The sequence below is a fragment of the Schistocerca americana genome, chromosome 1 (assembly GCF_021461395.2).
Source record: "Schistocerca americana isolate TAMUIC-IGC-003095 chromosome 1, iqSchAmer2.1, whole genome shotgun sequence".
Taxonomy (NCBI): domain Eukaryota; kingdom Metazoa; phylum Arthropoda; class Insecta; order Orthoptera; family Acrididae; genus Schistocerca; species Schistocerca americana.
The window spans coordinates 1,042,895,724-1,042,923,660 of NC_060119.1; the positions used below are offsets into that span (position 1 = coordinate 1,042,895,724).

General features: G+C 43.7%; 1 protein-coding gene across 1 annotated transcript in view; it reads left to right on the forward strand.

The window, feature by feature from the left end:
• Positions 1-27,937, forward strand: part of LOC124596169 (tyrosine kinase receptor Cad96Ca) — a 500,081-nt gene that overhangs the window by 94,992 nt on the left and 377,152 nt on the right. The window lies entirely within an intron of this gene.

Sequence of the window (27,937 nt, forward strand, 5' to 3'; positions counted from 1 at the left end):
TACACACTTTCCAAATATATGTAACACGTAAAACAAAGGTTTCTTTCATTTGAGCACAGCTGTAATCATTCTACAGTTGTGTCACATTTTGTACAAATGAAGGCAAATGTTGCTGATAACAGGCAAAGGCTACAGGATGTCCTTCACGAGTTGTTCAGAACATTGTGATGTTTTTATCCGCTTCACCCATTCTTCATGTACCAGAATGTAGTTGTAGCAATACAAGCATCAACAAACTGCTCTCAACGTGTGCAGCGTTTTGTATCTTCACCGCACACAGTTTTCTTCATATGTACCCACAGATAGACTTAAATCCGGGGAACTTGGTGGCCACTCCACGAGACCTCTGAGACCTATTTGTCTCTGGGGAACTGCTTGCCCTAAATAAGGTGGGACACCATCGTGCCGAAAGAAATTTGAAAATATACCTTTTTCAGACAGCAAGATCACAGCACCTCTTCGTCTAACAACCGCACATAACAAGGCTGCTCGGATAACTCTGGACTAAGGAGAACACAACAACACGAGAATCCCATACCAACACCCCCCTCCACCCACACACATACAAACGAAATACTTTCTACGCATACGTCCAATGAGGGCTGACATCTGAACAGTATCGATAAATCTGTTTGTTTACTACTCCACTCATACGGAAATTAACTTTTATTTGTAAACACTTCGTCATTATAGAAAATACAGTTTTCGTCCAGCTTGCGTGTCACCCATTCCAGAAACTGAATCCGACTACCTTAATCGTCCTCGGTGAGACGTTTCAGTATTTGCATGCATTATCTTAGGGTGTCATTGCGTGCGGCCAAAATTATCATTATTGATGTCGACTGATCCCAGTTCCATGTGAGATGTTACTGCGCCATCGATTTTTACTGAACGACGCCAAAACAACTTCATGGTATACCGTTTCCGACCGATGAGTTTTCGTCTGGTCTGCGGTAGAAACATTTCCACGCAATTTCGCAATGCGCTTCGCCACGGCACTGTAGGAAAAGGGTGGCCTGTCTGGCTGGCGTTGGTTAATAAAATACAGTCCGACAACACAGGTGCACCTCTCTACTGACATCAGTATAAAATTTATGAGGAAACAAGTTCAGACATGTTCTCCGGATGTCGTGCACTGTTTCGCTGTTGACACTAATTCCTTGCGACAGCCTTCTTGCAGATTTCTTTGGACTGTTTGTGAACGCAGCTCTATCCTTTCAACGATTCCTTTATCATGTACAAATCTATGCTTGCCCGTATGTTTAGCGTCAATTGCACTGCCACCGGTTCTATGGGATTCAAAAGATCGCAGAACTGACTTTCAACAAGGACATACACGCCCACCAAACGCAGTGCGAAACCTTCTTTCAGCAGCGATAACTAATTGCTGGCATAATGAAATTCCACAGTTGCTGCTTCCTGTTCTGTATTCCACCTGCCCATGTTACATTACTAAATGTTGCAAATCTTAGTTTTTATCATCTTTATATCCACCTGACTAAGAAAAGAAAAAAATTAGTATCACAAAACGTGATCATTGGTTAATTGCCACCCTGTATTCAGAGGTAACACTGTGAAACGGGAAGCATCAGTTTTAAGAAAAGCGGATGAAAGACTTGGATTGTTGTACTTCTCACAATAAGTTGGTGTAACGAGGTACCCCACGCGGAAGTGTAATAGAAATGCTCGGGAAATATAAGTGAGAATCCATGTAAGAAATACGACAGTTCTTGCGGAACATTGTTGGACAAATTTGGGAAACTTATATTTTAAGAAGAAGGCAACAAATCTGCTACGACGATCACTCATCTCACGTAGAGATTGAGAACAAGATAAAAGAATGTAGGGCACGTACAGGGGCATGTAGTCACTTTTCTCTTCGCTCAATAGACAAATGTAACAGTAAAAGAAATTGATAGTTTTAATACGTTACTGTACTTTTCTTTTCAAGAGCTCCCAAATATCACTTGCCGCTGCCCAATGAAATTTTACTGCTGGCAGCAGAGGGTGGCGAGACGGGCCCCCACCAGAGGTGCAGACACAAGGAAGGCGCAATAACTGACATGAAATACACCAAGAAAGAAAGTTGAAGAATTAACCGGGAGACGTACGTGAATTCTCCTGCCCCATGTGCTCTTATCTTCTGTCTACGAGATTAAACATCTTCCTCGATCCGCGACCGTAAACTCAAGCGGTTGTCACTCTCATCTGTTCGTGCCAAGTAGCACTGTAAAGAAACGATTACTGCCAGACAGACGTCTATCTCTAACATGGTTTATGTGGCAACAGAGCGCTCGGTTCACACAGGTGTCGCCTACACAGCTCACTCATGTTCAACAGTGGAGTTCTTCCAATGCAAGTCGTCGAGAAGGTGGTGCACCAAGTATGCTGTTTGAGCGAAGACTTCAAATTTTTGTAGATGTTTGCGACTGAGGATTGGAGCGAGGCGAGACGGTAGAAGGAAGCAATCAATAAGTTGGAGGTAAGAGGAAGGGGAAATATGTAATTTACCGGATGATCAAAAAGCCAGTATAAGTTTGCAAACTTGATAAATCACGGAATAGTGTAGATAGAGAGGTAAAAATTGACACACATGCTTGAAATGACATGGGGTTTTATTAGAACAAAAAAAAAAAAAAATTTCACAAAATGTCGGACAGATAGCGCTGGACAGCAAAAAGTCAGTGACTGCGCATGGCAATCGTGTATAAAAGGAGCTGTAATGAGAGAGAGAATCAGATGCGCCAGCAGTCGAAGCATGTTGACGTTACCTGAAAAGGCACTTTTAGTGAAGCTGTATTATCAGAATGGGGAATGTGCTAGTTCAGAGTTACGATCCTATCGCCATAGGAAGGGGATTCGAACGGGTAAAGGTCCGTTGACAAGTGCAGCTGTAGCTGTGGCGAGAATGATTTCGAAGTTCGAAGCCACGGGTTGTGTAGACGATAGACCCCGTAGTGGCCGACCGAGCACAAGGCGTAATGCTGCTGAGACAGTTCAGGAAGAAATGGAGACTGTAGCGGGTTCGTCTATGCACGGGGAAGTCAGCGCTCGTGCAGTCGCACGTCGCACCAGCATTCCATACACTACTGTTTGGTTGGCACTGAGGCGTACCATCCGATGCTATCCGTACAAAATCCATCGGCATCATGAACCGTCACCTGGCGATTTAGCGAAGCGGAGGGCATTTGCGGTGTGGGCGTTTCAAAAGATGGCGGAAGATGACGATTGGTTGAGTAACGTGCTGTGGACCGACGAAGCTCATTTCACGCTCCGAGGGTCGGTCAACGCCCACTACTGCAGAATTTGGGCTACCGAAAATCCTAGAACTGTCGTGGAAACTCCAGTGCACAACGAGAAAGTCACGGTATGGATTGGATATACCACATCTACCGTTATCGGGCCTCTTTTCTTCGAGGAAATGCGTGATTCTGGTTTTGTAACTGCTACCGTGACGGGTGAGAGGTACGCCGATATGTTACAGAATCGCATCATCCCCAGCCTGGCTGATAAACACCTGCTGGAAAGTACGATGTTTATGCAGGATGGCGCTCCACCCCATAATGCTAGACGCGTGAAAGATCTCTAGCGCGCGTCGTTTGGTGATGATCGTGTGCTCAGCCGCCACTTTCGTCATGCTTGGCCTCCCAGGTCCCCAGACCTCAGTCCGTGCGGTTATTGGCTTTGGGGTTACCTGAAGTCGCACGTGTATCGTGATCGACCGACATCTCTAGGGATGCTGAAATACAACATCCGACGCCAATGCCTCACCATGTCTCCGGACATGCTTTACAGTGCTGTTAACATTATTCCTCGACTACAGCTATTGTTGAGGAATGATGGTGGACATATTGAGCATTTCCTGTAAAGAACATCATCTTTGCTCTGCCTTACTTTGTTATGCTAATTATTGCTATACTCATCAGATGAAGAGCCATCTGTGGGACATTTTTTGAACTTTTGTATTTTTTTGGTTCTAATAAAACCCCCTGTCATTAAAAGCACGTGTGTCAATTTGTACCTCCCTATCTACATTATTTCGTGATTTATTCAGTTTTCAAATTTATACTGACTTTGTGATCACCCGGTAATTCGCGCTCCAGCCTGAACATTTGCTTCTCCAAGTTTGGATTAGTACAGACAAAAAAAAAAGAATTCAAGAATAAAGATTCCGATTAATAATATTACGGAGGTTGTCAGTCGTTATGCCTGTAGACAGCTATAATAAGTTACTCCCTCGTGTAAACAAACATAGGCTCTGCCACTGGTCACCGACTACATTGCTCAAGCACCTGGTGTCGTAAAACCACTGGAGGCTCTCTTTCTTGTCTGTAAGGTATTTTGTTTCTGTTCAACGGTTGTTTGCTTTCTTCCACCGTCGTGTCTCGCTCCTGTCCTCAGTTGCAAAAATCGGAAGTTTCCGCTCAAATAGCGTACTTGCTGCTCCATCCTCTCGACGGTTTACAGTCTAAAATCCAATGTTAAAGAAGAGTGAGCTGTGTTGGTGGTAGCTGTGTGAACCGAGTCTTCTGTTGCACCGTAAACCATAGGTTAAAGTTTCTTTGCAGAATGAGATTTCCACTCTGCCGCGGAGTGTACGCTGTTTTAATTTTGCCAATTCGTGTGCTAAATATTTTTTTTTTTTTTTAACGTGGCAAGATTACGACCATCAGGTCCTCTCTTACATCCAACCAGCCGGCCGCTGTGACCCAGCGGTTCTAGGCGCTTCAGTCCGGAATCGCGCTGCTGCTACAATCGCAGGTTCGAATCCTTCCTCGGGCATGGATGTGTGTGATGTCCTTAGGTTAGTTAGGTTTAAGTAGTTCTAGGTCTAGGGGACTGATCACCTCAGATGTTGAGTCCAATAGTGCTCAGAGCCATTTTACATCTAACCATGCATTCTGCTTATTTTACATTCATATGTTTTAGTAGGCATGTTAAACTACATCTAGTACAAAAGGCACACTTGGAAAAATGCATACAGATAGAGTTTATATTCGTAGATGATAAGTACTGTTATAATTAGACATTATGAAAGAGACATTTTAGATAGGAGTGCTAGCAGCAGGGAGTACGAAGGGAGACTGATAGTGAAGGGAGGAGAAGAATAGAGACATGATGTAACATAAGTACGGAAATATAAAGGAAAAGAAGATTGCGTGGTTAATAGAGATAGATGAAGAGGAAGAAGAGAAAGGAACAAGATAAGAGACACTAGCTTCGCTATTTGGCAGAGGAGAGGATTGGCTTTGTACATTAATTTTGTGGAAAACGTTATGAGGATGATAGTAGGAAATGCTTAAACTTCTTCTTAAAAACAGCAGAGGACTGAATTTTGCCCAAGGTAAGGGGAAATTTGTTCCAGAGGCGGACAGCGGCAACTGAGAAGGATATTGCAAAAGTTTTTGTTTTGTGAGTGACCTCGTGTTTAGATTATGATGGCATAAAGGTGTTTAATCTCTGAAGCAAGATACTGGGATGCTTGCGCGACGAGGAGTGTTCATAAGAAATCTCACCCAATAGTCGTTTCGCTGTGCTTCATTTTCACTAAACCTACTTGTAAAGTTATAAAATTTGCTGAATCTACGTAGAAAGTAATGTGGATGGTAGTTCTGTGAAAGGGGGAAGGGAGGACAGCTTTTGGCATTCGCAGTGTGCTAGGTACGCAGGATGACGTTATTGCGGCTCTGGAAGCCGGTGTCGGTTATTTGATTGCGTCGGAAGACCAGTACAAAGGCAACCGCAGCCTGGAGCCTCGTCCGGCAGGCGCAGGCGGCAGTATCCGGACAAACGCCGACCGCACAGCGTCCACGGCACACGTGCCGGTTTGCAGAATCGCTTCACCATTGTTTCGTAAAGCTGGTTGCCAATCAGATACCGCAGGTACTGCGAATAGAGTACACGGGTTCGGAGGATCCAGCCTTTGAAACTACTGTGGGCAACCTCAGCAGACGCTGAGGCTGAACGCTGCAAGCTTCAGTATTATTGGACGCTGGCAACCACGCTGAAGAGCAGTACTCTTGTTAGTAAACTATTCCCTCTTTCCGTCTTTCATGAACAAAGGCAGGAGAGGTCTAGGTTTACAGATGAGTGGCACACTCTACTGTCTATGCATCACGCAGGAAGTGGAACACTGAAATGATTACCTGTACGGAGCGGAACAGCGTGCATTTACTGACATCAGTCTAACCTTCTGTGGTTTCCGAAAAGTCTTTCCCTGATTACATAAATTGATAACTCGGACTAGAAGATACAAATATGAAACTGGTGTATAATTGTTTACAAACTATAAAAGTTTTTTTCACAAATGGTTCAAATGGCTCTGAGCACTATGGGACTCAACTACTAAGGTCATTAGTCCCCTAGAACTTAGAACTAGTTAAACCTAACTAACCTAAGGACATCACACACATCCATGCCCGAGGCAGGATTCGAACCGCGACCGTAGCGGTCTCGCGGTTCCAGACTGAATCGCCTAGAACCGCACGGCCACTAGGGCCGGCGTTTTTTTTTTTTTTTTCCACACATCAGTAAACTTCCACATGAGCACCGTTGGTAGCACGTAGCACATCTAGGCGATATTAAATTTCCGTCCACACATTAGCCAATATCACTGGAGGGATCGATTCAACGACTGTGTTATCCGTTGCCGCAATGTTTCAAGATTTGGTACACGTGTTCGGTGGACCTCGTCTTTGACATAACCCCATAAAAAGAAGTCTAATGGGATTATGTCAGGAGAGCGTGGAGGCCAAACCGTTGGCCCATCGCGACCAATCCATCGCCTAGGAAAGGTCACATCGAGATAGGCACGGACGTCCAAACCCCAATGAGGCGGTGCACCGTCTTGCTGAAACAAGACATCGGGGTGATACTGAAGCAGCTGAGGAACAGCATACCGTTGCAACATGTCCAGATACACTGCAGATGTGATGGTAGCCTTAGCGAAGAAGAATGGCCCGATAATTCGATCGTGCAATAGCAAACATTCACCTTTGGACTGCCTCTGGTGTACTCCATGACCTCGCCAGGGGGTTGTGAATCCCAAATACGCACATTATGGCGATTCTCTACTCCACTGACACAAAAGGTCGCTTCGTCGTGAAAGGTAATTCGTCTGAGATAACCGTCATCGTCCTCAATACGTGATAGCATTTCGACCGCAAAGTCATATCGACGTGTACTGTCATTGGGCAACAAGGCCTGAACGATTTGCACTTTGTATGCACGAAACAATAAACGTTTGTGTAAAATGTCAAGGAGAGGGCTTTTTGGCATCTGCATTCCACGTGAGACCCTGCGCACCGATTTCTTCGGACTTCGCAGAAAGACTGCCTTACAGCTTCCACCCTGTCTGCTGAGTTTCTTGGTCGACCAGACCTAGGAAGGTCAGCAACCGATCCTGTGTTCTTGAACTTCACATATGAGGCTTTGATGCTCTCGAAATCAGGTGGATTCCTTCCAAATGTTGTCTGGAAGTGTCTCTGCACTGTGGTTGGTGATCGTGTCTCATGTTACCACAGGACACACTATGCCTTCTCCTGATTGGTTAACATGGCTTCTTGGGCACTGCACCTCATCCATTACTTAAGTACTGCAAACCTAAAACAGAAGGAAAAACTTTGATACTTGTAAACAATTCGACACAAGTTTCATATTTGTATCTTACGTCTAGCCTGATTTATCAATTTATGTAATCAGGGAAAGTCTTTTTACAGGAAAATTCTAATCCTCGCGCAGAAACTTTAGTGGGGAATAATAACCTCGAACAACAGTTTTCGACGGGCAGCTTTATGATCTCTTCAACTTTTTCTGGAACATTAACATTTCTGCTACAAGGTGATGTTCAGCGACGAATCAGCCTTCCATATACTGGAGATGCTAATCGTCACAATGAGAGAGTGTCGTACACTGAACATGCTCATGAAATTGTGGCGCATGAACAGGACCGGCCGATGTCACCGAGCGGTTCTAGACGTTTGAGTCCGGTACCGCGCTTGCAGCCACGGTCGCAGGTTCGAATCCTGCCTCGGGCATGGCTGTGTGTGATGTCCTTATGTTAGTTAGGTTTAAGCAGTTCTAAATCTAGGGGAATGATGACGTAGGATGTTAAGTCTCATAGTGCTTAGAGCCATCTGATCCATGAACAAGCTTTACGGAAGGTCGTTTTCTGTGCAGTGTCACAGAAGAAGCTGTATGGAATTATTTCCTTCCGTGAGAGGACTGTGGCGCGCACCTCTTACATTGATATGTTGCATTCGCGGTTGTTTCCACAGCTGACTGCTGATCCCGGGCATTTCATCTTCCAACACGACGGGGCACCGCCTACCTAATCGACGAACATCCACATCGTTGGAAGATGAATTTTATGTGAACATGATGTGTCTCCGCTCCCTTGGCCACCTCAGGTCGCCTGACCTAACGCCTTGCGATTTTTTTTCTTTGCGTGTACATTAAGGAGCTTATTTGCGTATTCCCACAGCCAAGAATGCCGGATGAGCCTTTACAACACGTCAGCGCTGGTGTGATGAGCATTGACAGGATGTTGCGACATCAGATATGGAACTAACTACACTACCGCTTGAGCGTGCGTTGTGTGACCAGAGGGGCACACATAAAACATCTGTAGAGCGAAAATTACAAACGTGTTGAGCTTGCGGTTCTGTTCATGTATCGGTAATACACTACTGGCCATTAAAATTGCTACACCAAGAAGAAATGCAGACGATAAACGGGTATTCATTGGACAAATATATTATAGTAGCATTAAAATGTGATTACATTTTCACGCAGTTTGGGTGCATAGATCCTGAGAAAACAGTTCCCAGAACAACCACCTCTGGTCGCAATAACGGCCTTGATACATCTGGGCATTGAGTCAAACAGAGCTTGGATGGCGTGCCCATGCACCTTCAAGACGATACCACAGTTCATCAAGAGTAGTGGCTGGCGTATTGCGACGAGCCGGTTGCTCGGCCACCATTGACCAGACGTTTTCAATTGGTGAGAGATCTGGAGAATGTGCTGGGCAGGCAGCAGTCGAACATTTTCTGTATCCCGAAAGGCACGTACAGGACCTGCAACATGCGGTCGTGCATTATCCTGCTGAAATGTAGGGTTTCGCAGGGATCGAATGAAGGGTAGAGCCACGGGTCGTAACACATCTGAAATGTAACGTCCACTGTTCAAAGTGCCGTCAATGCGAACAAGAGGTGACCGAGACGTGTAACCAATGGCACCTCATACCATCACGCCAGGTGATTTGCCAGTATGGCGGAGACGAATACACGCTTCCAATGTGCGTTCATCGCGATGTCACCAAACACGGATGCGACCATCATGATGCTGTAAACAGAACCTGGATTAATCCGAAAAAATGACGTTTTGCCATTCGTGCACCCAGGTTCGTCGTTGAGAACATCATCGCAGCCTCTGCTGTCTGTGATGCAGCGTCAAGAGTAACCGCAGCCATGGTGTCCGATGTGATAATCCATGCTGTTGTAAACGTCGTCGAACTGTTCGTGCAGATGGATGTTGTCTTGCAAATGTCCCTATCTGTTGACTCAAGGATCGAGACGTGGCTGCATGATCCGTTAAGGCCGGTTCCCACTAGGGCTGCCGCGCGTCAAAACGGCGCGTCAGCGGCGTGGTTGCCATGGAAATGGCGTCAGCGGCAAGGAGCGGCGGGCTCTGCGTCGCGGTTTGACCATGTCGAACCGCTTCCGCTGCCGCGTGCCGCGCTCCAGGTGCGCGCCGCCAATCACAGAACGCGCTGAGCGTGACGTCAGGTACGGACTCCCGGGCCACACGAACTTTCGCCGAACCGCTGGCGCGGACGCGGCGACAGCTATGAAATACTTATCATCCGATTCCAAGGAAACTATTCGGTAGAAAAATTTGATTCTTGGGCATGTTACAGCCTGATATCTTCTCTCGATAAAGGACCGAATTTCTTTTCGTTATTCGTCGTGGTTACTTGCTGTATCGCATTTACGTAAACCTTTACACGAAATTTTAATGAGTGTGCAGAGGTAAAAACGCATTGCGTGGACTTTGCGTACAGTTCATTTTAGGTAATACATTATTGCGTATGAAATTTAGTCAACATATCGAAATTGTTTTTAAAGCTGAGAGCAGATCGATAGCTATCACCGTTCTCGAGATATTGTCTGATATGTCGGCGGACGGGCTATGCCGTGACCGCGCGCGGGTTGCTCGGCGACGCGACCGGTACTTCGTCCTGCTCGTCGTAAACCATGTGGTTGTATCAACCGCAAATTTCGTAAACGGTTCAAGAAATCGAAATGTTTTTTTTTTTTTGCAAACGATAACTTGTGAAAAGTCATGTATTTCGTCGCATGATAAATATCCTAAATCTGTTTATCTACCAAGATATGAAAGTAACTACAGTTTTTCAGAAGGGATAGATGAATTTTTTTAAATGGCATTAATAGCATGTCGAATGAGAAGTTAAACCGAAACTAATTTGCTGGTATGTCATAAGATGTAATTTACTAAATATGTAGAGCTACTGATTATTTCCTTTCTTTTTTTCTTTATCCAGTGTACTTTACTGATTCAAGATGCGTTTCGCCTTTTACTTTAAGGCATCTTCGGTGGAATCTAGAATGACTCAGTTTTGTTTTGATCTGTGATACTTGGAGATTATAAAACAGTTCACATCTTTTTTTACGTGAATGACTGATTACTTACAGTGAATTGAGTTTTTGGCGGACATATACGTTTCCCCTCACCTGCTCACATGGTGGAGGTTGAACTAAAACTTAGATTATGGAACATAAGCACATTTTCATGTTCGCTCTTTTTTCTTCTGTCACTAGCAGTAGACGTTTTACCGAAAACTCTGATTTAAAGTCGTAACTACAGTGTGTTCAGCTCATGTCCCTTCCTGTCTGGTTTGTTTATGTACATGTTGCCAACCTGCAGAATTATATGCTGAAAACTAATGTTTGTTTATTTTTGTTCTCCTTATATCTGTATGTGTGTGTGGCTAGCCAGTGATAGGTATAGAAAGTTGAAAGTGAATCCAGTAGTTGTCAGACAGTGGTTGAAAGATTTGGTGTTCAGCTGATTTCAGTTTTGGTTTAAATGTTTTAAGGAGTGCATGGAAGAGTAAATTCACTGCTTACATTAATAGATAAAATAGTAGAATAGTATTTCAACAGATGATTATTATCAGAATACTATCACCCAACCCCTTTGTCCTCACTCTTTGACGCCCCACAATACGCCCTGTCAACTAACCGCTATTGTTGTCAAAGTTGTACCGTAATTTCCTCTTCCTCCTCTATTTAATTCCGTACCTCTTCTTTAGTCACACGATCCTTGTATCTAAAGTTCAGCATTCTTATGAATCACCACGTTTTGAAAGCGTCCATTGTCTTCTTGACAGAAGTGTTCATCGTCCACGTTTCACTTACATACGAGGCTGCACTCCACACAAATACCTTTGTAAAATAGTATCCAACCATTAGCATTTATATTCGGTGTGAACAAATTTTCTTTTTCAGAACGCTTTTCTTGCTATTGACAGTCTTCAGTCAGGTTTGCGTCTGCACCAGGAAATGCCTTACAATTTAAAATCTGGTTTCGAAAACTGTTCCAAATATATATTATTCTTTCGTGATTCTTAAGCAAGGTGCTGGCGATGATTACATTATGCTCTGTGGGAAATTCTATCAGGTGGCTTCCACTTTCATCCCTTCCACCTAGCCTTTGTGTTCTTACTGTTTTCGTGTACCTGCTACCGTATCACATCTTAAATTTTTGTCTCGCTTAACTATCTGAATAATCTCTTTTGTCGTACATTGTTTCAATGTGCTAGGAGATAGTGAACAATCGTGAACGGTAGTCATGAAATCTGTTTATGGTGAAATGAGAAAACATGAATAATGAAATATGTGAAAGAGTACATTGTACAGAAAATGAAAAATTGGTATGTCTTCACCCAACTTCGTCTTTCCTTCATGTAGGTGTAAGATATACCTAATCAAACGCACCGCGCGTTTCGGTGGGTCCCACCCCGTACCTCAGTGGCTGTCCGTCATTGGCTACCGCTAACGTCTGCCGCTTCCAGATGGGAACGCCAATTCCGCGAGCCGCCGCGTCAACGCGGAAAACGCTTGCCGCTGCCGTTGCCGCACGCCGCGCTGCCGCGCTCTAGTGGGAACCGGCCTTTAAGGCCGGTTCCCACTAGAGCGCGGCAGCGCGGCGTGCGGCAACGGCAGCGGCAAGCATTTTCCGCGTTGACGCGGCGGCTCGCGGAATTGGCGTTCCCATCTGGAAGCGGCAGACGTTAGCGGTAGCCAATGACGGACAGCCACTGAGGTACGGGGTGGGACCCACCGAAACGCGCGGTGCGTTTGATTAACTATATCTTACACCTACATGAAGGAAAGACGGAGTTGGGTGAAGACATACCAATTTTTCATTTTCTGTACAATGTACTCTTTCACATATTTCATTATTCATGTTTTCTCATTTCACCATGAACAGATTTCATGACTACCGTTCACGATTGTTCACTATCTCCTAACACATTGAAACAATGTACGACAAAAGAAATTATTCAGATAGTTAAGCGAGACAAAAATTTAAAATGTGATACGGTAGCAGGTACACGAAACAGTAAGAACACAAAGGCTAGGGGGAAGGGATGAAAGTGGAAGCCACCTGATAGAATTTCCCACAGAGCATAATGTAATCATCGCCAGCACCTTGCTTAAGAATCACGAAAGAATAATATATATTTGGAACAGTTTTCGAAACCAGATTTTAAATTGTAAGGCATTTCCTGGTGCAGACGCAAACCTGACTGAAGACTGTCAATAGCAAGAAAAGCGTTCTGAAAAAGAAAATTTGTTCACACCGAATATAAATGCTAATGGTTGGATACTATTTTACAAAGGTATTTGTGTGGAGTGCAGCCTCGTATGTAAGTGAAACGTGGACGATGAACACTTCTGTCAAGAAGACAATGGACGCTTTCAAAACGTGGTGATTCATAAGAATGCTGAACTTTAGATACAAGGATCGTGTGACTAAAGAAGAGGTACGGAATTAAATAGAGGAGGAAGAGGAAATTACGGTACAACTTTGACAACAATAGCGGTTAGTTGACAGGGCGTATTGTGGGGCGTCAAAGAGTGAGGACAAAGGGGTTGGGTGATAGTATTCTGATAATAATCATCTGTTGAAATACTATTCTACTATTTTATCTATTAATGTAAGCAGTGAATTTACTCTTCCATGCACTCCTTAAAACATTTAAACCAAAACTGAAATCAGCTGAACACCAAATCTTTCAACCACTGTCTGACAACTACTGGATTCACTTTCAACTTTCTATACCTATCACTGGCTAGCCACACACACATACAGATATAAGGAGAACAAAAATAAACAAACATTAGTTTTCAGCATATAATTCTGCAGGTTGGCAACATGTACATAAACAAACCAGACAGGAAGGGACATGAGCTGAACACACTGTAGTTACGACTTTAAATCAGAGTTTTCGGTAAAACGTCTACTGCTAGTGACAGAAGAAAAAAGAGCGAACATGAAAATGTGCTTATGTTCCATAATCTAAGTTTTAGTTCAACCTCCACCATGTGAGCAGGTGAGGGGAAACGTATATGTCCGCCAAAAACTCAATTCACTGTAAGTAATCAGTCATTCACGTAAAAAAAGATGTGAACTGTTTTATAATCTCCAAGTATCACAGATCAAAACAAAACTGAGTCATTCTAGATTCCACCGAAGATGCCTTAAAGTAAAAGGCGAAACGCATCTTGAATCAGTAAAGTACACTGGATAAAGAAAAAAAGAAAGGAAATAATCAGTAGCTCTACATATTTAGTAAATTACATCTTATGACATACCAGCAAATTAGTTTCGGTTTAACTTCTCATTCGACATGCTATTAATGCCATTTAAAAAAATTCATCTATCCCTTCTGAAAAACTGTAGTTACTTTCATATCTTGGTAGATAAACAGATTTAGGATATTTATCATGCGACGAAATACATGACTTTTCACAAGTTATCGTTTGCAAAAAAAAAAAAACATTTCGATTTCTTGAACCGTTTACGAAATTTGCGGTTGATACAACCACATGGTTTACGACGAGCAGGACGAAGTACCGGTCGCGTCGCCGAGCAACCCGCGCGCGGTCACGGCATAGCCCGTCCGCCGACATATCAGACAATATCTCGAGAACGGTGATAGCTATCGATCTGCTCTCAGCTTTAAAAACAATTTCGATATGTTGACTAAATTTCATACGCAATAATGTATTACCTAAAATGAACTGTACGCAAAGTCCACGCAATGCGTTTTTACCTCTGCACACTCATTAAAATTTCGTGTAAAGGTTTACGTAAATGCGATACAGCAAGTAACCACGACGAATAACGAAAAGAAATTCGGTCCTTTATCGAGAGAAGATATCAGGCTGTAACATGCCCAAGAATCAAATTTTTCTACCGAATAGTTTCCTTGGAATCGGATGATAAGTATTTCATAGCTGCCGCCGCGTCCGCGCCAGCGGTTCGGCGAAAGTTCGTGTGGCCCGGGAGTCCGTACCTGACGTCACGCTCAGCGCGTTCTGTGATTGGCGGCGCGCACCTGGAGCGCGGCACGCGGCAGCGGAAGCGGTTCGACATGGTCAAACCGCGACGCAGAGCCCGCCGCGCCTTGCCGCTGACGCCATTTCCATGGCAACCACGCCGCTGACGCGCCGTTTTGACGCGCGGCAGCCCTAGTGGGAACCGGCCTTTACAGCCATGCAGGTAAGATGCCTGTTATCTCGACGGCTAGTGATACGAGGCCGTTGGGATCTAGCACGGCGTTCCGTATTACGCTCCTGAACCCACCGATTCCATATTCTGCTAACAGTCATTGGATCTCGATCAACGCGAGCAGCAATGTCGCGATACGATAAACCGCAATCGCGATAGGCTACAATCCGACTTTTATCTAAGTCGCAAACGTGATGGTACACATTTCTCCTCCTTAGACGAGGCAACGCCGGTCAACTGCTGTTTGTGCATGAGAAATCGGTTGGAAACGTTCCTTATGTCAGCACGTTGTAGGTGTCGCCACCGGCGGCAACCTTGTGTGAATGCTCTGAAAAGCTAATCATTTGCGTATCACAGCATCTTCTTCCTGTCGGTTAAATTTCGCGTCTGTAGCACGTCATCTTCGTGGTGTAGCAATTTTAATGGCCAGTGGTGTATTTGTACATGTAATACTTTGGAAAATACATAGCTTTGAAGACGAATGAATCATGTACAGTGGCCCTCTGTTGGCTTATTTGTTTTGGTAATCGCTCGTTATCTACCAACTCCAAAATGGTTTTATTTCTTTAAATTGTTGCATTTAATCATTTTCATCTGTATTCATATGTATGTCTAGTCCGTGCAACACCTTTCTGGCTTCAATAATTTTGTTATAGCTGTTTATCTATTTTTGTTTTCGCATAGAAATCAGTTTCCGCATCAACTAATCATTGTTCGTGTTGCCACCATCTAAAAATCTGGCATTGTGGCGTTTCGCTTTTCTTCATTTTATTTGCTTTCTCTCACATTTTTATTTGTCCCGTTACTTATTTATATACAGTTTACATCTATTTTGCACATGTCACATCTGCGATGTGTGGCGGAGGGCGCTTCTGGTATCGCTGTAATTTCTTTCCCTTCCCTGTTCCAGTTACGAACTTTGTGTGGGTAGAAGTGTTTTTGGTAATACTCCGTGTGATCTCAAATATCTCTCATATTCCCGCCGTTTCTGAAACTATGTGGGAAGCAATAATGCGCGTTCTTTGAACGCACGCTTTCGAAATATCAGCAACAAGCCTCTCGGCGATGCACTGCAGCTCTCTTGTACGTCTGCTATTTGCATTCGCCCACCATTTCCATAATGCTCTCGATCTTGCTAAACGTATCTGGTAAGAGTCAAACACTGTCCTGCAGTACTAAGCATAGGTCGACCGAGTGGTCTGTAAACCAGTTCTACATCTACATTTACACTCCGCAAGCCACCCAACGGTGTGTGGCGGAGGGCACTTCACGTGCCACTGTCATTATCTCCCTTTCCTGTTCCAGTCGCGTATGGTTCGCGGGAAGAACGACTGCCGGAAAGCCTCCGTGCGCGCTCGAATCTCTCTAATTTTACATTCGTGATCTCCTCGGGAGGTATAAGTAGGGGGAAGCAATATATTCCATACCTCATCCAGAAACGCACCCTCTTGAAACCTGGACAGCAAGCTACACCGCGATGCAGAGAGCCTCTCTTGCAGAGTCTGCCACTTGAGTTTGCTAAACGTCTCCGTAACGCTGTCACGCTTACCAAATAACCCTGTGACGAAACGCGCCGCTCCTCTTTGGATCTTCTCTATCTCCTCTATCAACCTGACCTGGTACGGATCCCACGAGTGTTTTGTAAGCCACTTCCTTTGTTGATGGACTAAATTTTCTAAGGGCTCTCCCAATGAATCTCAACCTGGCACCCACCTTACCAACAATTAATTTTATATGATCATTCCACTTCAAATTGTTCCGCACGCATACTCCCAGATATTTTACAGAAGTAACTGCTACCAGTGTTTGTTCTGCTATCATATAATCATACAATAAAGGATCCTTCTTTCTATGTATTCGCAATACATTACATTTGTCTATGTTAAGGGTCAGTTGTGACTCCCTGCACCAAGTGCCTATCCGCTGCAGATCTTCCTGCATTTCGCTGCAATTTTCTAATGCTGCAACTTATCTGTATACTACACCACCATCCGCGAAAAGCCGCAGTTATTTCGTGGGTGAATAATAGTTCTAGATACGTAGAAATTAAGGGCAAAGCTTCCGTCTTTCACTGTTAGAATCGCAACGATAGCTGCATTCTAGAATGAGCTGAATCGTTGAACACAGAGAGCACCTGTCTCATTAGCGGTACCTCGCGCTGCGTCATGCTGTTAATGCAGGAATATCGTGGCCACACGTTGTCCTGTCGATGCGGAGGGCCCATTGCTTCAACTGACGCGGCGAAAGCGCTTCCAGCTTGACTGTGCGTGTGCAGTCAGGCGTTTCTCCGTGGCCGCTGAGCCGCCTGCGTGGTTGTCGGCCGCGAGCGGAGGAAGCAAGAGGGCAGAAGAAAGTGCCGCCTGCCCGGAGCCGGCACGACCCACTTACCGGCTCCCCACACCTCACATTCCTCTGTGGTCACGCTTTCTGGCCCGTCCTTCTCACTGACTGACAACAAGACGCGCAGCATTCCAGTTCCTACTGGCTGGCTGTTAACTAAATTCCAGTGTCGTTACTTCTGTGTTCAGCTGTGGTGATGGCATTGCACCAGAAGAAGGAAATATGGAGCAAGCACTGAGCGTTAGAAAGCCGGACTGACACTTCCAGACTTTCAGTAAAGCTAAACATTCCAACAAATTATTGTATCATTCATCACCATCATGCTGTTTGGGTACACCCTCTGTGGATTATACAGGGTGGCTCATTGATAGCGACTGGGCCACATATCTCACGAAATAAGCATCAAACGAAAAAACTACAAACAACGAAACTCTTCTAGCTTGAAGGGGGAAACCAGATGGCGCTATGGTTGGCCCGCTAGATGGCGCTACCACAGGTCAAACGGATATCAACTGCGTTTTTTATTTAGATAGGAACCCCCATTTTTTATTACATATTCGTGTAGTACGCAAAGAAATATTAATGTTTCAGTTGGACCACTTTTTTCGCTTTGTGATAGATGGCGCTGTAATAGTCACAAACGTATAAGTACGTGGTAACATGTAACATTCCGCTAGTGCGGACGGTATTTACTTCGTGATACATTACCCGTGTTAAAATGGACCGTTTACCAATTGCGGAAAAGGTCGATATCGTGTTGATGTGTGGCTATTGTGATCAAAATGCCCAACGGGCGTTTGCTATGTATGCTGCTAGGTATCCTGGACGACATCATCCAAGTGTCCGGACCGTTCGCCGGATAGTTACGTTATTTAAGGAAAGAGGAAGTGTTCAGCCACATGTGAGACGTCAACCACGACCTGCAACAAATGATGATGCCCAACTAGCTGTTTTAGCTGCTGTCGCGGCTAATCCGCACATCAGTTGCAGACAAATTGCGCGAGAAACGGGAATCTCAAAAACGTCGGTGTTGAGAATGCTACATCACCATTGATTGCACACGTACCGTATTTCATCTATGCACCAGGAATTGCATAGCGACGACTTTGAACGTCGTGTACAGTTCTGCCACTGGGCACAAGAGAAATTACGGGACGATGACAGATTTTTTGCACGCGTTGTATTTAGCGAGGAAGCGTCATTCACCAACAGCGGTAACGTAAACCAGCTTAGTATGCACTATTGGACAACGGAAAATCCACGATGGCTGCGACAAGTGGAACATCAGCGGGTTACTGTATGGTGCGGCTTTATGGGAGGAAGGATAATTAGGCCCCCTTTTATCGTAGGCAGTCTAAATGGTGCAATGTATGCTGATTTCCTACGTAATGTTCTACCGATGTTACTACAACATGTTTCACTGCATGACAGAATGGCGATGTACTTCCAACATGATGGATGTCCGGCACATAAATCGCGTGCGGTTGAAGTGGTGTTGAATAGCATATTTCATGACAGGTGGATTGGCCGTCGAAGCACCGTACCATGACCCGCACGTTCACCGGATCTGACGTCCCCGGATTTCTTTCTGTGGGGAGAGTTGAAGAATATTTGCTATCGTGATCCACCGACAACGCCTGACAACATGAGTCAGCGCATTGTCAATGCATGTGCGAACTACTCGCTGTTGAGAGGAATGTCGTTACACGTATTGCCAAATGCATTGAGGTTGACGGACATCATTTTGAGCATTTATTGCATTAATGTGTTATTTACAGGTAATCACGCTGTAACAGCATGCGTTCTCAGAAATGATAAATTCACAAAGGTACATGTATCACATTGGAATAACCGAAATAAATGTTCAAACGTACCTAGGTTCTGAATTTTAATTTAAAAAACCTACCTGTTAACAACTGTTCGTCTAAAATTGTGAGCTATATGTTTGTGACTAATACAGCGCCATGTATTCCAAAGCGAAAAAAGTGGTCCAACTACAACATTCATATTTCTTTACGTACTACACGAATATGTAATAAAAATGAGGGTTCCTATTAAAAAACCGCAGTTGATATCCGTTTGACCTATGGCAGCGCCATCTAGCGGGTCAACTATAGCGCCATCTGGTTTCCTCCTTCAAGCTAGACAAGTTTCGTTCTTTGTAGTTTTTTCGTTTGACGCTTATTTCGTGACATATTTGGCCCGGTCACGATCAGTGGACCACCCTGTATATCCCAGTGGATGTTTAACAAATTACTTTCAGTTAAATAACTCAAGGAGCCTCGCAACGAACCAGAACTACTTCCCTTTAAAATTCTGATTTACTTGAAATTACCTAACCAGAAAACTGTAAAACTATAAAGACCGTTTACAAAATTAAAATTTATTTGTGGATGGTTGACCAGAAAAACAATAAAATCGTAATAATTATTTGCATTACTCAGTATAACAGGTAGAGTTTTCTGTTGGTTGGGGCTGATCGGTTGGTTGGTTGATTTGGGGGAGGGGACAAAACAGCGAGGTCATCCGTCCCAATGGATCAGGGATGAATGGGGGAGGGAATCGGCTGTACTCTTTCAAAGGAACCATCCCGGCATTTGCCTGAAGCGATTTAGGGAAATTACGGAGAACCTAAACCATGATGCGCTGACCACTGCACCACCTAGCTCTGTAAATTTCTCTTAACCATGAAATAGAAGTTAAGGACATTTTTTTTTTTTTTTTTCAGTTTATGTCCACGACTCGCACATCAGGTAATGAAAATATCTCACATACTGTAACAATCAGGAAAGCTTTAAAAACCCTTAAGGGGACCACACCCTGCCTATCTAACCCATGTTAATTTAGGCAAGTATTTGACCCATTTCTGAAAAAAACTATTTGATGCAGGACCTTAATATTTTTACTGTATGTTATATGATGGTAATAGAGTCAACTGTAATAAAATCTACTTTATCCATTTTATAGTTTTTAAGACATACTTTTTTTAAATTTATTAACAAAAAATATTAAGTTTTTTCTGCAAAAAAAATATATTTATAAACTTCCTAATGGGGGAATATTAACGGTTGTAGTACCAGAGGCGGCTTTTTATGTTATGCAGAGTCACTGAAAATTTCATTCATTTATATATGATAGTTTCTGATGTAATGGGGCATATGTACTGACGATACCAGTTTGCGGGAAATTGACTTTAAAGAAAAAAATTTTGAAATTTGTTACTTACAGTAGTTAATTAAAACTGTCCTGCTGCATATGATGGCTCTTCTTTGGCCTCTAGCAGGTCCCCCAGCTTCTTTTTCCCCTTCTTGGATGTTTGTCTTGCTTTCTTGGCCATATTAGACGCAGACCTGTCTGCATCGGCTCTGAGCACTATGGGACTCAACTGCTGAGGTCATTAGTCCCCTAGAACTTAGAACTAGTTAAACCTAACTAACCTAAGGACATCACAAACATCCATGCCTCTGCATCGGCTATCCTCATTTTAACGCAATGTTGCAGACCCAACGCTTTCCAATATTACCACAACGGAAGGTAATAAAAGCATCAAGAACTCCTAGTTTCATTGTATGCATGCCTACAAATACAGTTCTAGGAAGGCGGTTCCAAATTATGCTGTTGAAACATTCATTTGGGTTCTGTATCTGCCCATGCAGACATTTCCTTAGAAGGTCAGGGTGAGGCAAGTCTCTGTAAATAGGTTTAATTGCTGTAATAACAGCAGCAGGAAGAGAATGCTGTTGAGAATAAGATTCTTCTGTTGCCTGAGCCCTATTGTATTTGCACCACGAATTTTCTCCTGATGGACACAACCCACGACACGGCTTATCATCAGTAGAGGACTTATGGAAGAATATGGCCCAAACATCTCTCTTCATTGCCTCCAGATTTTCTTTGTTTCTCCTAATTGCCTGCTCATGGTATACCTGCAGGTTTTCTATTTCAGTTATAGTTAACCGACCTTGTCTGGTCAACAATTTTCCATCTTCAAAATTTTTTCCTTTCATATCAACAGGTAGTTTTTTCAGCCTTGTTCCCAAACGTTTTTGAACATGGTATACACATTCTGTTTTGCTAATAATGGCATCTGCATATGGCTTACAGTTGAAAGTGGCTGACAGAGAAGTGGGCGTGGCTCATAAACGCACGTGCCAGGAAAATTCTCTTTAAAAGCTCGAAAAAAATTTTTTTTCAGCAAAATCCTTTTCAGAGTTCTTAAATAAAAACTTAATCTATCGAAATACGATGAAAACCGAAAATCGATTTTTTCGACCTGAACCACGGTGTGGTCCCCTTAAGGTGAAATTAACTATAAATACTTGACAAGAATTTGGAAATTTCCTTCGACGAAAGCTTGGTTGACAACACAGGCGCCCCAGTAGCTTCAGACCCGCTATATAGACAACCGCCAAGCAGCATACAACGGCAAATGATACAGAAGTAGTAGTGCTGACAGTATTCACTGGAGGTCCACGAACGTTACATTACAGCAGACATTTCAGCAAGTAATCTGAAGATATCCATAAGCAGTTCCTGGAAACCAATCTCATTAGGGGCAGATGCCCACAGGATTCTATCAGCTGGCAAGAAAGTCACAATTACACCACTGAGAGCTCAAGATAATTATTTAAACAATAGCACAATAGTCACACGTTATAATTTTGTCAGTCACAGAGCTATGCATAATTCTGAGATAGCCCTGACACAAAAAAGGGGACTGGATACCCCTTGAGAACACTTAAATACCAGATTCTACATTCATCTATATCTGAATGTTTGTCTCTGTAACGCGAACCTTTAAAACCACTGTGCTTATATCATAAAGCAATACCTCACTCCACATACAATTCTCCAGGCGTGGCATATGACATACATATAATCGGAAAGGTTATGGCGAAGTGAGAAGAGCCGGCCGCTGTGGCCGAGTGGTTCTAGGCACTTCAGTCCGGAACCGCGCTGCTGCTACAGTCGGAGGTTCGAATCCTGCCTCGGGCATGGATGTGTGTGATGTCCTTAGGTTAGTTAGGTTTAACTAGTTCTAAGTTCTAGGGGACTAATGACCTCAGCAGTTGAGTCCCATAGTGCTCAGAGCCATTTGAACCATTCGGGTCGTTCCAACATACCAATAACAACTGCTCCTAAAAGAGTCAACTGCATGATGTTAGCACAACCGCTGGCAACTAGCTGTATTTGTCACCACTAGTACCCACTCAGGCGGCATAACTAGAAATGAAGGCACGCGTTATAGAGCAATAATATAGGCGCAGAACACACGGTTAGATGTACCGCCTTAATCGTTTCCCGTCCGTGGGTCACCCAGGATACTACTGTCGTACAAAATCCAACAAGCTTCGGCTCAGGCCACAGTTGCACGACACTTGCATACGCATACCCGACCTTGGAATCTGGACAAACACCGATCTCTTCCAAGGTCCAGTGAGTGCCTTCAGGCAGACATGTCGCTCACAATCCATACTGATCGTGCCCAGAAGAAACATGGCGTCTCTTGGTGCCAGCCTAGTGGGCGCCCATCTGCGCCTCCAGCTCCGGTTTCCGGCGCAAGATGGCGCCACCCCCGAGCGCCATTGACGCTTGCCACCACAAATGTGCCACTCCACGGCACAGTGTGAAAAGACAATGTTCAACTGCATGTGCTTGTTAATACCAAGTTTAAACCTTGGAACTATACTCGCATCATCTTTCCAAAGCAGATGTAGTAGATGTCTCTTGAAAAGTTTTATTTCATTCACAGTTGTAAATTCATCAGCAGCACTCAATTTTTCAGGAGGACTTCTTTTCACACTGAGGAGTAGTAGTGTGCAGCTCAAGTGAATGAAAGGACAGGAAATCAGTGTTCAAATTTGTTTCCTAATTAGCGGAGTGTTTTTGAATAGATAGGGCTTTTTTGGCCCAAGATTAATAGAGTAATCTTTTGACAAGTTTCTGGTGGAAGACGAACAAGAAGATGAGTGTTCAACGTCCTGTCGATTACGACGGTATTTGAGACGAAGCATAAACTCGGTTTAGAAAGGGTCGAGGAAGGAAATAGGCCGCGTGCTTTAACAGAAGAGTCTAGTTTCCGTTCATAGAAACCATATGTAGCTTAAGTCTGGATGGGAATTTGGAACACTCTCCTCTCGAAAGCAAGTCAGGTGCAGTAAAAAAGAATAAGAAAAAAATGTAGCTGACATTGACCACACGGCGGTCTTCTCCTACTGTCTTCAGGTATATAAAATCAGATATCTAGATTAGTAGTGTTAGCGACTGTACAGGCTCCTTCAGCACAGCTGTTACAGACTTCCAGAAGGGATAGAACACACCTAGACGATGGAAAAGCACAATAATGCGTCGTTGGAACTATTTCCCAACTCGATGTGGCGACACAAAAGACCTCACACGCCTTAACTACGGGATACGCCAAGGCACTTGTGAACGGAACCCTCTGTAACACTGCTGAAGATCATGTTGCACGCATCTTTGCAGCTGCTGGAGATGTCAGGGACACTCCTGGTATTGTCCAGAACATCAGCTCTTCCATGCGCCGGAGATGTCAAGCCTCCATCTCGGTCCGGGGTCGTGATCACGTAGTAGAAATATGTCTGGAGTGTGCATTGCGTTCTACGCTTGTTGTCAAAATTAAGCTAGAATTGACAGGTGATCTCGAGACGACGCCGGTTAAGGCCAATTCACATCGGATGTCACGTCACCTCAAAACATTCCACAGTATTCACGCATGTTGTCAACGGAGCGTCGCGGGACGTCAACTATCCTGTAGAATAAGGTTTCGACGCGCTCATTCGTGTTAAAGTAGTGGATCTTGTGCTTCTGTGTATTCGTCGTCTTTAATTTATTATTATGCTTTGTTTTTGTGGCAAATTGCAGTTTTACATGACGACTTCAAATTTTTTTTATATTTTAAAGTTCTACGAAATTGAGGTTACGTATCTGAAGGCAAAAAATTATGTATGTTTTACAATAATAGGACAAAACTGACACCAACGATGTGTATAAAATGTAAATAAGAACATAAGTTGACGAAGCAATTCCCATTACAATTGAGAAGGTCAGCTTTAATGAAGGAGAAAAATACAGTTGTCCATGGCGTTATTAGTTACGTAAGGGAAAGAAAAACAGGTTCCACTGATTCCTTTGTAGCTATTTTTTGTTGTATTTGTATGTATATTTTTTTTCCTAGCAAATAAATGTTAACGTTTTGAAATGTGTTTTACTTCTCAGCATTTCACCAAACAAAAAGGAACAATAACATGGCTTATGAAGTCTACTTTGGCCAATAATACACTTTCTCGTTGTTACTTCAATTCCTGTGCTATACCATGACTTTTTGCATCACGGACGGTGACTAATGACCTCACATTCGCGTTTCCGTACTGGGCTAAGTGAATTGACATGAGTGAGATGACGGACAGTGTAAATACACGCTGACGTGATGTGATGCCGTTCATTGCTCTTCGAAGCTAAGACTCCTGCTTATTCCAGGTATCAAAACCGAAGTATTAACGTATCTACAAAACGCCTACACCAAATCCACAACACACACCAAGGGAGTCTAAGAGAATCTGTCTGTACTAGCGACATAATGGACATTCAAAATTCGTAGAAATCATTACGAACAAACCTACGTCATCCATAGCTCAAGTGACCACGGTTGCAATGTACGTTGATGACATAAAATTCTCTCTGCGCATCTCAATGCTCACTCCATAGATATTTCTACTCTGTGGTCATAATTTCGAACACCTACTTTGATATGATCTTTGTCTGTTTTTGTTCTTATTTCCTGGGTTCTGCTGACTAAGCACAATAAACATGTTTTCTCATCCCATTGGTAACCTTCCTTTCTTGTTCTTTGTGTCGGCACTACCAGATTAGTTTCCAACCACGCATTGCTGTGTGATTTTCCATCGTCTAGGTGTACACTATCTCTTCTGAAAGTTTGCAACAGCTGCACTGAAATGCGCTGTAGAACACAAGCCTGTCACATGTAGTAACGACATTTTACCTTCGCGTAAGTGGAAGAAACTTAAATGATTAAACTCATATTGACGCAAAAACAGTTAGAAGCTAATTGCCTCGTCCCCATAAAAACAAACTATGCTATTCGCTTGTTTAGAAAGGCTCTAAGAAAGGAACCGACTTACTTTTTGTAAGTACAGATATATTTTTATCAAATGCTGCCTTACCACTTACAATTGTCCCACTTGTATTTGTGTAGTCACCAGCAAATAATTTTTTCTATTTATACCGTGAACTCCAACAGTACAAACATGTAAACGAATGTATAAACACCTGAAGATGGGCGCAAGCCCGAAACCGGTCCCACGCCCGGGTTCCCGGGTTCGATTCCCGGCGGGGTCAGGGATTTTCTCTGCCTCGTGATGGCTGGGTGTTGTGTGCTGTCCTTAGGTTAGTTAGGTTTAAGTAGTTCTAAGTCTAGGGGACTGATGACCTCAGATGTTAAGTCCCATAGTGCTTAGAGCCATCTGAACCACTTACACACACTGAGCATATATAAAATTTACCCACAGTCAGTGTGTTTTGTGCGATTCCCCACATCTGTTTAAGACCCATTTTTTTTATGGAAACACGGTTAACATTCAGCAGGATCTCGCTGTGTTACAAAACTGGTTGTTTCTGTGAGTGAACGAGGAAAACTTTTTTTAACAAGACGGGGCACCTCTCACTGGATTCTACAAGTACTCGAGTATCTAAATGAAACTCTGCCGCAGGCCGCGGCGGCCGTGCGGTTCTAGGCGCTGCAGTCCGGAACCGCGGGACTGCTACAGTCGCAGGTTCGAATCCTGCCTCGGGCATGGTGTGTGTCATGTCGTTAGGTTAGTTAGGTTTAAGTAGTTCTAAGTTCTAGGGGACCGATGACCTAATATGTTAAGTCCCATAGTGCTCAGAGCCATTTGAGCCATTTTGAAACTCTGCCGTGCCGCTTGATTGGCCGTCAAACAACCGGTGCCTTAGCACATCTCATAACAAGTTGTGTTGGTACCTCTATCAACGCTTTCCAGCTGGAGGTTCTTTGTTTGTAGTTGAGTGGTTGACCTTTTACCTGTAGTCTGTTGTACTCTAGTCCTCTATTGCACATCTCAGCTGGCCTCCTCGGTCATGAGAACAACGTTTATACACCATTATAGAACCTAGAGGAGATGAAGGATCGAATCCGCCATAGCATCAGCGACGATGGACATGCTTACCAGAGTACGGGAGAAATTAAGGGTATTGATTTGATGTTCTTCGCGTCGCTGGTGGAGGACGTATTATAGATCTGTAATCTAAACTTTAAAGATTCGTTAATATGTGTCCCAAGTTTCATAGTTGCGTGATCTTTAATTTAATAAATATACAAGTTCGAAATATGTACATTCTTTCTGAAACGCCCTGTAAAATTCTTTGTTATTGCCCCTATTATACTGCGTTATTCCGTTCGGTACGCTTCTCCACGGAATGTTTTTCTGTTATCGAGCACAGAATTCCTGCTTCGTTCACACGAGCTCTGCAACGACTGTAGCCCTTGGCTATCGAAAAACTTGATTATCGAGAGAAACGAAACGGTCTCGGGAAATAAAATTACGGCAATTAGTGTTGGACCTCCCAGGCAAATTCTGTGAGCCAGAGGCAGCTCACGCGATCCACTGCTTCCTCGTTTGCGTGAAGGACTCCGACAAAAAAGCGGCAGCAGGCACTGAGGTGACCGAACACCTTTCTTGCAAAAATTGCCGAACTGTAAGATTGAGTCGCTTGGGAACAACTACGTCGGTAGAAGCTGCAGATCATATGCCACTCTTCTGATAACTCCATATTCGTGATGTGTCATAAAGTCGTTCGTAAATTAATGACAATTAAACCAGCAGCATATGAGTCCTCCAGTAACTGTGCTAATTAAATAACCCCTAGCGACAGCCTTCATTTCTTGTGCTTGGGCAACACAGTTAACTTGGACCGTTGCTCGCAGAGTAATTGGAATTCCTGAATGGTTTTTCTGCTCCCTCCTTGTGCCTCGTTGTTATCTCCGTTCTTTCTCTCTGCGTCTCTTTCTCTCTTCGTATCCCTCACTAACTTCCTCGGGTTTTTTTTCCCTCGAGTTCTCTTGAATCAGATGAATATGTACGTAATGTTCACCAACACCGGGGTTGCTGCATTGGATACGGGATCTCTCCTTGTTTGTAGTGTCTTATTTTGGAACTGATAATGACCATCACTGATGTTGTTGGATTGAATGAATACACTAAACAGTATGGCAGGCTGGAGACGATACAATAAATTTAATGTCGTGACTTCCATGGCCAATGTCAGTTGCCCTGTAAAGGACCGCCGCAAAACTGGCTGAAATGTTTGTTGTTTTAGTATTTCATAGCGACTCGGTCACATAACCGAAACGAAATCATTCAGAATCTTTAATTGACGACTGTGTGGCAACTTTTTGTCTTTCTGATTTAGTTTGCGGCTGCACATTTACTTTCTGATAAGTTTAATTAGAATCTGTCATATCAGTGGCTATAATCGAACGATTTACTGTGGACGTGTACTTACACATCAGTAGAAAGCTAATTCGGTAGCGTTCCAAGATATTCTCACGCAAAATGACGCTTAAATTTTTTTTAGCAATGGAAGGAACAAATGGAAGCGTGTATGGATTGAAATAGGCCCCACCACGGAGCCAAACACCATTAATTAAACGTACCTGATTTTTTACATGTCTTCTGACTGGATTCTGTCTTCTTTCTTCTCCAGTTCTGCTGTTTCT